The sequence below is a fragment of the Myodes glareolus genome, chromosome 15 (assembly GCF_982192425.1).
Source record: "Myodes glareolus chromosome 15, mMyoGla1.1, whole genome shotgun sequence".
Taxonomy (NCBI): domain Eukaryota; kingdom Metazoa; phylum Chordata; class Mammalia; order Rodentia; family Cricetidae; genus Myodes; species Myodes glareolus.
Window position 1 is genome coordinate 66225700 of NC_142040.1, and position 14124 is coordinate 66239823.

Here is a 14124-nt window from a genome sequence, read left to right on the forward strand (position 1 = left end):
AACTGATTCTATACAGGACTCATATCCTTTAGTCTCTAAGTCTATTATTAAATGATAGAGACTGTAAATGGAGGCTTGCATTCATATCTCAGCCATCCAGACCTGAATAATCAAACAGACACTATATTAATTACAACACTGCTTGGCTGATGGCTCAGGTGTATTTCTAGCTAGCTCTTATGTCTTAAATTAACCCATTTCTATTAATCTATGCATCACCATGAGGCTATAACCTACAGGTAAGTTTTCAGTGGCTTTCTCCTTCCGCAGCTTACCTGGTATCTGCCTGACTCCTCCTTCTTTCTCCCTGCATTTCGTTTAGTTTTCCCGCCTAACTCTATTCTGCCCTGCCATAGGTCAAAGCAGCTTCTTGATTAACCAATGGTTCATAGCATACAGAGGGAATCCCACAGAAAACATCTTATAAAACCATTTCTACATAATTAGTAAATGAATTTCTAAGAAAAAAAAAAGATTTTACAGAACCCATCTTTTTATACCCACCTCAATAGTCTAACTCTAAAGAGGACAAAGTCAATGCCTTTCCTTGCAAGAGCTCAGTACTAGAGTCACTTTGCTACCAGAATCTGTATTTGTGATCTGTTATGAGCATTGAGACAAGATTCAAATTTTCTCAAAAAAGCACAGTGTATGTTATGATCACCCATCCAGCAACAGTGAGCACTACATTCAAACTAACTCATCCCAGGAATTAAATAAGGTCAGCCACATTTGATGTGGGATTTCCCTTTGTATGCTGTGAATACCTCTGGTGATTAAAGAAAATGCCTTGGCCTGTTGATAGGGCAGAACTTAGGTAGGCAGGGAAGACAGAACTGAATGCTAGGAGAGAGAGAAGGGCAGAGTCAGAGAGAAGCCATGTAGCCCTGCTGAAGACAGATGCCGGAACCTTGCCAGTAGGCCATGAACCTCATGGTAAAATATAAAATAATGGAAATGGGTTAATTCTAGATGTAAAGAGCTAGCTAGCAATCCACTTAAGTAACTGGCCAAGCATTATTTTAAATAATATAGTTTCTGTGTGATTATTTTGGGGCTAAGTGTCTGGGAACCAACAAGTGGCCTCTCTCCTTCCAACACACATTCATGGGCATTTCCTTCACTATAGTATTGTAAAAAGTCTCAATGTCACAAAGAACCCTCTTGTTTTCTTCACTACCAAAGTTTATAGCCATGCCTTTCTTCCCAAATTGACCCCCTATGCCAATTCTGTGAATAAAGTTTCCGTGATTGATAGGTAGATCATAGTTTACAACTAAGGACACTTGTTGTATGGAAATTCCATGAGCCAACAAGTCAGTAGTGATCAGAACACTACAGACCCTGATTGGAACTCCCTCATGATGACATCTATTTCCTTCTGGTCCATGTCACCATGCAGAGCAGGAACTGTGAAGTCCCTGGCATGTATTTTCTCTGTGAGTCAGTTCACCTTGAGCTTGTGTTGAGAAAAATAATGGTTTATGTGATAGTCAATGTCTCATACAAGTCATATAGAGTGTCCAACTTCCACTCCTCTCATCCAACATTAATAAAAAACTATTTGATAACTTCAAGGGTCAATTCTTCCTTCCTCAGTAGAATTTGAATGGGATCGCTCATAAATTTTTGGTCACGTCTGACACATCAGTTGACATTGTGGTAGAAAGCAACACAACCCGAGTGCTTGTATTTGAGTTTTGGAAAATCTCATAGATTTAATTCTTAAACCCTTGGCTCAACATTTCATCTGCTTCATCCAAAACAAGAATTTTGATCCATTTTGGAGAACATTTTCCCTGGTGTATCAAAAACAATGTGAGGGGCTTCAGCCTGCAACTTCTCCATTTTATTTCGTACACATGTTCCTCCAGTGCAAGCATGACAAGTTGCTACCATCTAATCTCCAAGAGCCCATATTTCCTTTTAGATTTGTTGAGTCAAGTCTCTGGTGGGGGCCAGAGCTGTGCTTGGGTCTTGAACTCAGTCTTCAACTGTATCAGGATAGAAATAGCAAATGGGTCTTTCTTGCCAGTACCTGACTGAGCTTGAACAATCAAATCACACCCTTCAATATAAGGAATTATAGCTCTCTGCTGAGTTGCTGAAGGCTTCTCAGAACCATAAGCATAGATGCCTCAAGGGAGAGACTCCTTTAAATTCATGTTATCAAAGTTATCAGCGATTTCATTCCAGTTGCTTTCGACACTATTGGGGTCCGTTTGCTCTGCAAACCCACTCAGTGCTCAGCTGAAAAGCAATGTGTGGCTTCTACTGAATTCACAATGCCTTCACTCTACCTTGAGGTGGAGAAGTCATAATTTGAACCACAGTAAGTCAGCTATCATGGGGATTAAAATCCTACTATAACTGCACCAATCTTCCCCAAGCATCTGGACAGATGGTTTGTCCCAAGATAAAATGACACTGAAACTGTACATTGCATCTTGTTGTTAAGTCAGTGGAGTCTGTTCTGGAACAAGAAGGGAAGACCAAATCTACCAGGCTGCCTGCTGTGGGAAGTAATGCTTTGAAAAAATCAGACACTCCTTTGTGTGCTGTTTATGCCTGGACACAAAGGCCCAATTGAATTGTTATAATAGGGATCATATGGGTTTCATAGTCCAAAAATGTACCACCTGGCTACTACCATTTTTAAAATTCCAGTTCTATGGTTGAGAACACTCTTTTTCATGACATCGGCCAACTGTGCTTCAGAATACCACGCTTTCTGGATTATATCTGCTCATCCTTTGGCAGCGTCTTATCTTCTCATTGATAATTTTGGCTTATTCTACTATACTCTTCCCCATTTCTTTAGTGCCATCATGACTAGCCTATCTTACAGCTTAAGTGGGCACTTCAATTGAAATGAGAATAGGGGAGTCCTTGGCATTTCTCAAACTGTCCCTATCATATTTCTAAAATCCTTTTAACTAAAAATAATTACTTTCATGTCTTCAATAGAATAAAAGGTTTAGAATGGAAATACTGTAATATTATTACAAAGTATTATGGAGGCCAGAGAACGGCCAAATGAACAGGTTAAGGTTGGGATGAGAGGAGGAGGAGATTAAGCATTGATGGAAACTCAGTCATGGCAAAGGGTGAAAGACTGAAAAGATGAAGGCCAAGAGTTACAGAGGACAAAGGCTACACTGAACAGAAGAAAAACAATGAGGCAGAGAAAATGGGAGTTTCGCAGACAAAACTTTTCACTTCAGAATTTTCCTCAAAGTCAGCCCTAAACAATTCATCATAAGTGGATAGATGTATTGTCTACCTGCATCAAAACTCATCCACATTTCATTTTTTTTCTATTGTTGGCATTAAATAATCCTACAGGGAAGCGAGGAGGAAAATCATCCACCTATTGTAATTCTGATTAGCATGCTTGTGTTGTCTGCAACTCCAGTAGCTCTCCACTACCATAGCTATTTTTAAAAGGTTCATTATTATTACGATTTTAATTTTATGTACTTGTATGCATCTATGTGTAGGTATTGTGTAACTAGAGGTTTCTCTCCTGCCTACCAGTTCCCAAATAAGCATTCTAAGGGTTAATTTTTATTACAAACTTTTGGCCTGTTGGCTCAGGCTATTATCAATTAGCTCTTACTACGTAAATTAACCCATTATTCTATATATTACCTTGAGGCTCATGGCTCGTTACTTCACATCTTACTTTCCTGGCTCCTCTTTTTATGTCTCCCTGACTCTGCTCTTTTTCCACCTGTATCTCTGTTTGGATTTTCCACCTGGCTCTATTCTGCCTGACTATTGGCCAAATTAGCTTTATTCATTAGCCAATAAAAGCAACACATATTTGCAGCGTACAGAAGTTCATCCCACATCAGGTATGTACATGGGAGTGCAGGTACCTGCCCGAGTTCAGAAGTGTCAGATTCCTGAAACTGGAACTACAGGCAGTGTGAGACTCAATATGTGTGCTGAGAACTGAACTCAAGTTCTTGGTGAGAATAGTAATTATTCTGTATAGCTGATCTATCTCTCTAGCTTCTAGCTTAAGTGTTTTATCCAGTAGGGTCATGTTCAATTTGTGTTGGTATCCCAAAATGTTGGGACTGATTTGATGGTTAGCTTTTTCAACTTGATACAACTTAAACTCTCAAAAAGGTCTTGTGTATATGGATTAGACTGTGGGCATGTCTGTGGGGGTTGCGTTAATTAAGTTGATTGACACAAGAAGACCTAGCCTTGTTTAGGGCAAGGAGCCCTGCATTGTTATTACAAGTGGTGAAGTCAAACTGAGCACAAGCAAGCAAGCAAGCCAGCATGTATGCATTACTTTCTGTCTGCTTTAGACTGTCCATGTGATGTGACCAGCTTCTCCTCAATGACGGACTTTAACTTAGAATTACAAGCTGCAAAACACTTTCTCCCTCTGTCCTCTGTCCCATTTGGTGAGATAGTTAATCATAGTTACAGAAAGGAAGCTCCCCGGTTGGGTACTTTGTAAACAAAAGAAAATTATTTTGTTTCATAGTTCTTGTCCAAGTTTATGATGACACGACCTTCTTAGAGCCTCTCATAGCAGATGACATCACCTGCTTAGTCACTGCTTCTCATAGTGGATGACATCATATGCTAGAAACTTCTGGGAGTGGGAAGTGTGTGTGTAATGCCTGGAACAAACACAAAGCAGCCTCACTTTGTAACAGCAGTTCTCAACCTGTGGATCATGAACCCTTTAGGGATCACATATCAGATATCCTGCATTTCAGATATTTACATTGTGATTCATAACAATCGTAAGATTACATTTATGAAGTAGCAACGAAAACAGTTTTATAGTTGGAGGTCACCACAACATGAGGAACTGTATTAAAGGATTGCAGCATTAGGAAGGTTGAGAACCACTGTCTAATGTAGTGGCATAGAACCTCCATCACATAGTCACCTCCCACTAGAACACTCCTCTTCAGGCTTCCATCACACACCTCTCAGTGCTGCCCCATTGGAGACCAAGCTTCCCAAAGGTACACAAACCATGGGAGACAAACCACACTGAATTCACAACAAACTCATAATCCACAGCATATAGTATAAGCTGATACCCTTCCAGCAGAACGATTAGAATACTGCTGACTACCATAGCGATTTCTCAGAAAATAAGGAAACAACCTTCCTCAAGACCCAACAATACCACTTTGGGGTATATACCCAAAGGATGCTACAAGGGCATGTGTTCAACTATGTTCATAGCAGCATTGTTTGTCATAGTCAGAACCTGGAAACAACCTAAATGCTCCTTGACCAAAGAATGGATAAGGAAAATGTGGTATATTTACACAATGAAATACTACACAGCAGAAAAAATAATGACATTTTGAAATTTGCAGGCAAATGGATGGAGCTAGAAAACATCATTTTGAGTGAGGTAACCCAGACCCAAAAAGACAGTTATCATATGTACTCACTTATAAGTGGTTTTTAAACATAAAGCAAAGAAAATCAGCCTACAAATCACAATTCTAGAGAACCTAGACAACAATGAGGACCCTAAGAGAGACAACATGGATCTAATATACATGGGAAGGAGAAAAAGACCTAAGGAAAGGGTTGAAGAACGGGGAGAGGCAGGGAGGGGAGCAGAGAAAAAAGTGTATATCTCAATAGAAATCCAATATATATATAAAGGACGATAGGGACTGGAGAGACAGCTCAGTGATTAATAGAACTTGTTGCTTTAATAGACCTGGGTTCAGTTCTTAGCACCCATGGGGCATCTTATAGCCATCTGTTAACTGCAGTTTTAGGAGGGTTGATCTCTGTGGCCACCAGGGACTCACATGGTGCACAAACATACATGTGGGTCAAACACCCATAGGCATCCAAGAAAGTAAACAATGACATTGAAATATAGCGTTGTATTTACACCCTTATCAGAGGTATTTGCCTTGTATATACCAAAATTATGTCATAAAATTTCCAATTTGCTTTCTATACTGTTTTGTTTTGATTGACCTAACTTGTTATAATAGCTGATGTGAATGTGGTTGTTGACGATGCTGAGGCCCTCCCTTTAGTGATGATAATGGCCTCCTCAGATGATTTTGTAAAATTAAAAAAATATATCAAAGCTAAGTATGATCACTGAAGGTTTCTGAAGTCCTATTTATAAAGAAAATATGAGAACAGACCTATACTTTAAATAGTGGTATAAGGAAATTTTACCAATTAAAATTCCTTCTTAAAGTAATGCTCACCATTTTACAAAAAGTCAACTCTTTGTTTATATTTCCCCCACAATCAAATTATATTTTTGAGTATCTGCCATTTGCAGATAAAAGGTGAATTTTCTTCATGGACCCAGGATAATAATATAAAAAAAATAAATAGCACAGAAAAAGTAAGTGAGGCTGTGGGTCTCACTAAAATCGAATAATTCCCAATGAGGATGTGAATGCATAATTAAAAATTAAAACTCACAATTCCCATGCATATCAATTTAATTTTCTCATTGCTGTGACAAAATACTTGACAGACACAACATAAAGAAAAAGTTTATTTTTGCTTGTGGTTGTATAGAGATTTCATTTCTTCGTCGAGAACACAGACCGGATTCAGAGGTAATATAAGCAGTAGGAGTAGGTCAGCTACTAGTGTTCTGCTTCTGCTAGCTAGGCGCCCAACTTTATTTATTCCATAACCTCCCTAAGCAGCACCAGAAACTGGGGACCAAGTGGTCAAACACATGGGTTTATTGGGGACATGTCACATTCAGACAGCACCATTATGCAAATACTCTGTGACTCAGAGGTGTATGAACGCACTGATGAGAGACCTGGAAAGACAGCATGCTAGACAAAGCAGCCTACAGAGAAGTGGGGGTAGTTACACATAGTTTCAGAAAGAATGCTAGAACATGTTGGCTAGATTGAATAACACAATGTCCTACAGATCAGCAAAATACTTACTTTGGGGTTTACTTTTTCTTTTTTTAATGATTTTTATTGAACTATACATTTTTTTCTCTGCTCCCATCCCTTTCTCTCCCCTCCCCTTAAACCCTCTCCCATGGTCTCTATGCTCCTAATTTACTCAGGAGATTTTATTTTTTTACTACCTCCCATGTAGATTAGATCCATGTATGTCTCTCTTAGGGTCCTCACTGTTGTCTAGGTTCTCTGCGATTGTGATTTGTGGGCTGATTTTCTTTGCTTTATGTTTAAAACCATCTATGAGTGAGTACATGTGATAATTGTCTGGGTTCCCTCACTCAACATGTTTTCTAGCTCCATCCATTTGCCTGCAAATCTCAAGATGTCATTATTTTTTTCTGCTGTATAGTACTCCATTGTGTAAATGTACCACATTTTCCTTATCTTCAGTCAAAGGGCATTTAGGTTTTTTTTTCCAGGTTCTGGCTATGACAAACAACGCTGCTATGAACATAGTTGAGCACATATCCTTGTGGTATAGTTGAGCATCCTTTGGGTATATAACCCAAAGTGTTATTGCTGGGTCTTGAGGAAGGTTGTTTCCTAATTTTCTAAGAAATCGCTATACAGGTGTCTAAATGGGACTGTACCAGCTTGCACTCCTACCAGCAATGCAGAAGTGTTCCCTTTACTCCACAACCTCTCCAAAATAAGTTGTCATCAGTGGTTTTGTTCTTGGTCATTCTTACAGGTGTAAGATGGAATCTCAGAGTTGTTTTATTTGCATTTCTCTGATGGCTAAGGATATCGAGCATTTCCTTAAGTGTCTTTCAGCCATGGGGTTTATCTTTTCTAGTGGAATAAAATCAGCACACAAACATGCAGTCCCACTCAGTTTAACCCCATCCTAGTAAAAGCAAAGATAAATGTAGGTATTTCCTGAGACAATTAAATAATCTTTTGGTGATCCAATTATATAACAGTGAAAACTGTTTTCAGGTGGGAATTTCTTAATACTATACATTGGGGGTGTTTCCATCCATAATTTGAAGAAAGCATCTATCCAGATAATAGGAACAGTTAAGAAGTACCATTCTTGTTCTGGAAGAAGCAGTGCCAACAGTCACCTAGAGCCATTATTGATCGGAAGGACTCCCCTGCCACTGAGCAGAAAGCAAATGCTGGAAATTGCCATGGGCAGAACAGAAGGTTAAGGTCCAACAGTTCTAATAATTAAAAGTAAACTTCAGATATTTTTTTCTTAGTAGCTATCCTAAGTAGTATCAGAAACTATTCGTAAAGAGAAAAAAAAACACTGACAATTTTTAATTTAGATATGCCAACAGGTGGAGTATAGGCATGGAAAGGAAGTCATCTAATAAAAGGCATTTTGTGAACAGCAATAGAAAGTTTGGGAAGTGTGAATGATCTATAAAACTAAAAACAAGAAGGAATAAGGTGGAGACAGATGGTAGAAGGCCTTTAAATTCTGCAATAGGTTCTGCACTTTATCCCATAAGCCAAGTAGTTACACGGTTATAGATGGCCTTTGTGTAGATTATCAAAGCAGCAGATGTTAGCAGGATAAGGGAAGTATGGCTACAGTGAGAAAGATATGGGTTAAGGAGTAAGATGTAGGACTGTCTGGCCTAGGTTGAATGTAATAGTTCTGACCTCGTCTGGGACAGTAGGGGCAATGGAAGGCCTTTTGGTGGTAGAGCCCCAAAGGCAGGCCAGCTGTTTGGATGCATGTGCAGGGGAGGCAGGCTGGTAATAAGGGATGGAATGCCAAGACAGCATCACTAATGTGGCGAATGTGGGGGGGGAATGGGGCAGAGCTTTTCCTCAGCATACTGTGGTATGAAGGCAGCTTGTTTTGATGATTGCCTTATCGTTAAACTCCTACTTAAAGGATTTGAAGTTAATTGTTTAAAGTAGATATTGTTCCTTTGTCATGGCTGTAAAAGAGGCTTTCCAAAGAATTTTCCCTCTACCAAGACAGCAATTAGCATACCATGGATTCAGTGACCTTTGGAAATAAACCAACTCAGGAAGCAAGGTCAGGGACAGAATGTTAACAATCATGGCCTGTCTTGGAATATGCCATGAAAGTAGCTTTTCTGTTTTTCCATACTGTCTATTCATGCTGCTGATAGCCCAGAGAAGGCCGAAGTGACAGTCAGCCACGGCGAGAATACTGTCTAAACCCATCTTCTTGGCTCCAGCACAATTGCCTCACTCCCTTCCTGCCAATGCCAAAATCTTGAGCTCCTTCAAGTATAGCTATGAACTGGACCAATTGGTTTTTGACATTATGGATGTACAATGAAAGATGCATAGAAAATGATTTAGGATATAGGAAAAAGTTTGTGTGGGGGAAGGGAAAGTCTTGGCAGAATAGTTTTCTCATACTTTGGTTAGCATAAGAAGAATTAGATCAGAATCTCAACAAAGTCTACTTTGTACCAAGGAGAAATTAAAACATTAAAAAGAATATTATGACAATTCACTTGCTGCTCATTCAGTCTGCTGTAACTAATTCTTTGCTGGAAAGCCTTGGATTAGTCATCTGAGGTCAGGGACTTCTTTTATAATAGCTATCCTGATGGAGTTTACGAAATGCTACAGCTCAAACATGACACTGTGGTACACTGAGGTCACATGGAGACACTGGAAGCAGGCAGAAACTTCCTGTGTTCCCTTTATTTCCTAAAGAAGGGTCCTCCAGAAGGATTTAATTGCCTTTAACCCTCTCCCTGTGAACACTACCAACCAGCGAAGGTTGATGTCAACCACAGGAAAGAAGTTCAGAGATTGATGTCATGTCCACACAGGTGGCCACTTATTCTTTAGAGGGATCTGTCAACTTTTATTATCAGAGGGGCCTAATAAATGATAAAAGGGCCCTGGAACCTTGTATGGACTTTGGAATCTACCCAGCTTGTAACGCTTTCAGGAGAGTTACGATGGTAGCTCGATTTAGAGTATTGGCAAGTAACACAGAAAGCTCTGTTGAGTCAAGATGTATTTTGAGGAGGGACAGACACAAGGTGATTGTCAGGTTACTGGCATGAACAACTGTGGGTGTGGGTGTCAGACTCTGAGCCAGAGACAACTGAGGGAGCACAGATGGAGTGCGGGGTGAGCAATGGAATTTGGGAGCAGTGGGTTAGACATGCCTGCGAGATAGCCAAGAGGTTATTTTAAGGAGCCAGTTGCATTTCTGAACTCAGAGGGAAGGTCATGATGGGAGAGATACTGGTTTGCGCACAGTGAAATCTGGGGCATGGGCAGCTTCGGCAGATGGCCTGCAGACTAGGATATGTGCCACGAGTGGAAGCTGGGCTGCACTTGTGCTGAGAGGTCAAGGAAGAAGAGAGGAGGAGCCTGCAGGATCGCAGAGGAGAGGAGACCAAGGAGACGCTCAAGCATGGGCTTTGAGGGGTTACCAAAGAAAAGTGCAAGACTTCTCACAGTTACAGTTTGAACTGTGTGTGTCCTCATTTCTGGTGCCTAGAATATGAGCCAGTTTGGAAATGGGGCCATTGAGGATGCCATTGTTTGAGATGTGGTCACACCGGAGCAGGCTAAGCCTTAATCCAATAAGACAGGCATCCTCATATGGAGAGGAAAATGCCGTGCTGAGATGTAGTTATATAAGAGGAAGGTGACATGTGATGACAGGGGTAAGGGTTTCACTGAGACAGTTGCAGGGCAGGAACACTGAGGACTGGCAGCCACCATGACAAGTTAAGAAGACGCAAGGGGACATCTGCCAGGAGTCTCAGAATGCTGTAAAATTGCCTTTCTCTGCCTTTAAATCTCTCGGGTTATTCTTTTGCTTTGTTGAACCTAGAAAAGTAACAATCTAGGTAGCCTAACAAAATTAGCCAACCTCAGATAGGCCAGGCAAGGAAGGCCAATTCTCATTGGATTAATGGAACAAATGTTACTCATCACTAATGTTTTGATGTGAGAATGGCTTTGGTGAGGAATAGACTAGATTTCAGCTGGTGGTTTACTGAGCACACGGAGAGCAGTGATCCCAAACCGTGTGCATAGATGAGCTCTGAGAAATGCATCTGTGTATCCCCAGCAAAGCCACAAGTTCACAATGTTCTCTCATCATATTTTAAACATTTTCGATGAGTAACTTCGGGGGTTATTGTAGTCACCAAGGTTTAAAATAAAGCCTCTGTGAAGCACTTTAGAATATACTTCATAGAATCAACAATAATAACAAATAATATCCAATTGTTTAAATATTATTACTTAACATAAAATATCACTTAAAATATCCACTTAAAGTATTCACGAGCATGATATTTAGTAGCTGAAAATTTTATAACACCTTTTCTTTTTCAATCTCATTTCTATTTGACTTCTTTTCAGAATTCATTTTTGTTTTCTGGGTAGAATATGTATGAAGCTAAAGCTTCTTCTTTCTGTATACATATAAAATAGAAATCAACAAAACAATATACCTCACAAAAACAATGGGTAGGGTCTCTTATTCCCTATAGTGAATGCCTTTCATTCACTATGTTGACAGATATGGAAATCCTTAGCCTGGGCTCCTAGCTCTTCTAAATGTAAAAGAGTACATATTAGACATATGAAAAATGTACAAGGCATATTAGCCATGTCTGCAACATAAGCAAAATCATTTTTAACTGATTCATTTGTTTATTTGTGTATTCAATATAGAAAAGATTATAGCAGTAAAATTATAACAATGAAACATGAACTGTTAGCTCAGTCTTTGGTGAAGAATTTAACAGCCGGCTTTGAGCAAAGAAGTTAGACAGCTTGGAGAAGTGAACTGTGGTGTAGGATGGACCACAAGGACCAACACTGAGGTAGGAGGATACTGAGTCCCAGGAGGCTTCTCTGACACTAATCAAAGGGACACCTGAGACCAGAGTTCAATCAGACCCCTTACCACCATGAAGCTTGGAAACTATCTCCATTATCAGAAAAAAAGTTTCTATTTGGATATCCAAACATCCATCCGCCTACATAATCCTCTCCTGGGAGTGAACAACTGGGATGATGTCTCCATTTTAAAGTGGCAGCCAGAGCTGTGGAGTTGAGCATCTGTAAGATGAGCATGCTATTTGCAACCACCACATAACAATCTAGGAACAGCTGTAGTGTAAGGGACAGCACATGGTGCCTCTTCGCCTTTTCCAGTGGCAAAGCCAACACCATAAGGTTAAATTCACTTGCCTTGCATTTTGTCGAGATTAAATGTGCCCAGTGTATCTGACAAATCACTGTACAGAACTGACAGTATTTCATGATGATGTCATCTTGGCCTTCATGACTTTGGAATGTGCTCTCAACTGCTCTTCCTGAACAGGGCAAGATGTTTGCTCATCAGACCATTTAGTGGATGCTACAGTGGATCAATGCACGAGCAGAAAGTTTATGTGAGATTGTTCTATTGGGATTCCTCCCAGCTTTTATTATTACTTTTAATCTGCTGCATTAAAACAATAAAAGGAATTCTGAGGCTAATTTAGTCAAATGCTTTTTATAATTAAATTCCAACTTCAGATCAGCACTGCAAGTAAAAAGCAAGCAACTAAATTAAATATGTTTAACGAGGATTTCATAATCTGGTAGAAAAATCTGTACTGGAGCACAGAACACAAGTATTGTGTGGTTTTAACACTAGTCACATGACATCAAAGCGTAGGATGAAGTCTTGGTCATTTTCAATAAAGATCTAAAGGTGTTTTCTCCCCACAAGTTAAACATAGTCTCTCCTTGACCCTAGGAGTTCTAAACATTACCTTTTTTATTGTGAACATTTGGAGTACTTTCTGTCGTCAGTAGGCATCTGTGCTGGCCTGCTCCTGGAGCCCTGACAGGATATGTCTTTAGTTGCAGCCATTGGGAGTCCCTCCCTGTGTATATTCATTACATTCTCTTTTAAAAGGTGCGCCTCTCCACCTCCTGTCTCTTTCCCTTTCCTCGCCCTCGCTCTTTCTCTTTTACTCTTTGTCCCCAGAGACTGGTCTCTGCTCTCCTCTCTGCCCCCATCTCTGCCCCTTGTCTCTCCTACAAAATCAACCTCCCCTGTGAACCTTGGTGCACGGAACCACTCTCTTTGCAGTGCTTTTTAAATTGGAGCAAGTGGACAATAATTAGAAGAGTGCCAGGTTGGCAGCAAAGCACCATCTTGACCTCTTCACTTAACCCATGTCTGTCTCTGATAAGGATTTTCAGTACAATCAACGATGTATGCATTTCCAGTCTAGTTTCTCAGCTCTAGGTCCATGTTAGACTTTGACTTATGTTTAGTTGCACTTTTAGCCACTGCCATGATTTTTTTTAATCAACATACAATGAAAGAGTTTTACTGAAGTTGACTTTAAGGGTAATGATGTATCAGGAGATCAATGCTAATATTGAGAAAAATCATGGCCCTTTTGGTGTCACTCAAGGTCAATCAGATTCTGAAACCAAGACAACACATAGTCTTACATGATAGCAATACTTATCACCTAAGCAGATATTTTCAAAATGGAAGGAAATATTGAATGCAGAACCATTTTCCAATTAATGAAAAGCTATATATATCAGGCTTCCTATTGTCCACATCATGACTTGAGAAGTGTGGCTAAATTCTTTATATCCATTGTGTGTAATTTATAATATTGCTTTCTAAACATGTATGCATTCAATGACCTTGAAGTCAGAGCTCCAGAGCAAACTTATTTCTGTCAAATAAAACAGAATACAAATATTACATGAGGTCACTCACTTACTACCTGAGTTATGATGCATAGTTACCAGGAGAAACTGGATTCTGAAGAGTTCAACTACCTTGCTAATTCCACACAATACTGAGCTGAAACCATAGCTCTTATTCAGTTAACTCTATTTACAGGGCCCCGGTTCCTATAAGTTATCCTAAAGAGAAGAGACTGGAAGTGGAAGGTAGTAAATGCTATTTTGTGTAAATAGACAGGATTCCAAAGCAAAGACAATTTGCTTATTCAGAGAATCCCAGGAAAATATGGAAATATTTAAATAATTTCTCTCATGCAGAAATGTTCTTGCTTCTCTGGTCCTTATTGAAGATAGAATTTTATTTTTTAAAATAAAGACTGAAAAATAACTTCGTGGTATGTTAAGGTTTCTATAAGGAAATAGATGATTTAAAAACTCAGCTGTGGATGTTTAGGTCTAGGTGGGACACTAATATCAC

General features: G+C 39.6%; 1 pseudogene; it reads right to left on the reverse strand.

Annotated features, from left to right (window-relative positions):
* LOC125414936 (eukaryotic initiation factor 4A-II-like) overlaps window positions 1–5116 on the reverse strand; it is a 107169-nt pseudogene extending 102053 nt beyond the window's left edge.
* Window positions 5117–14124: the final 9008 nt, after the last annotated feature.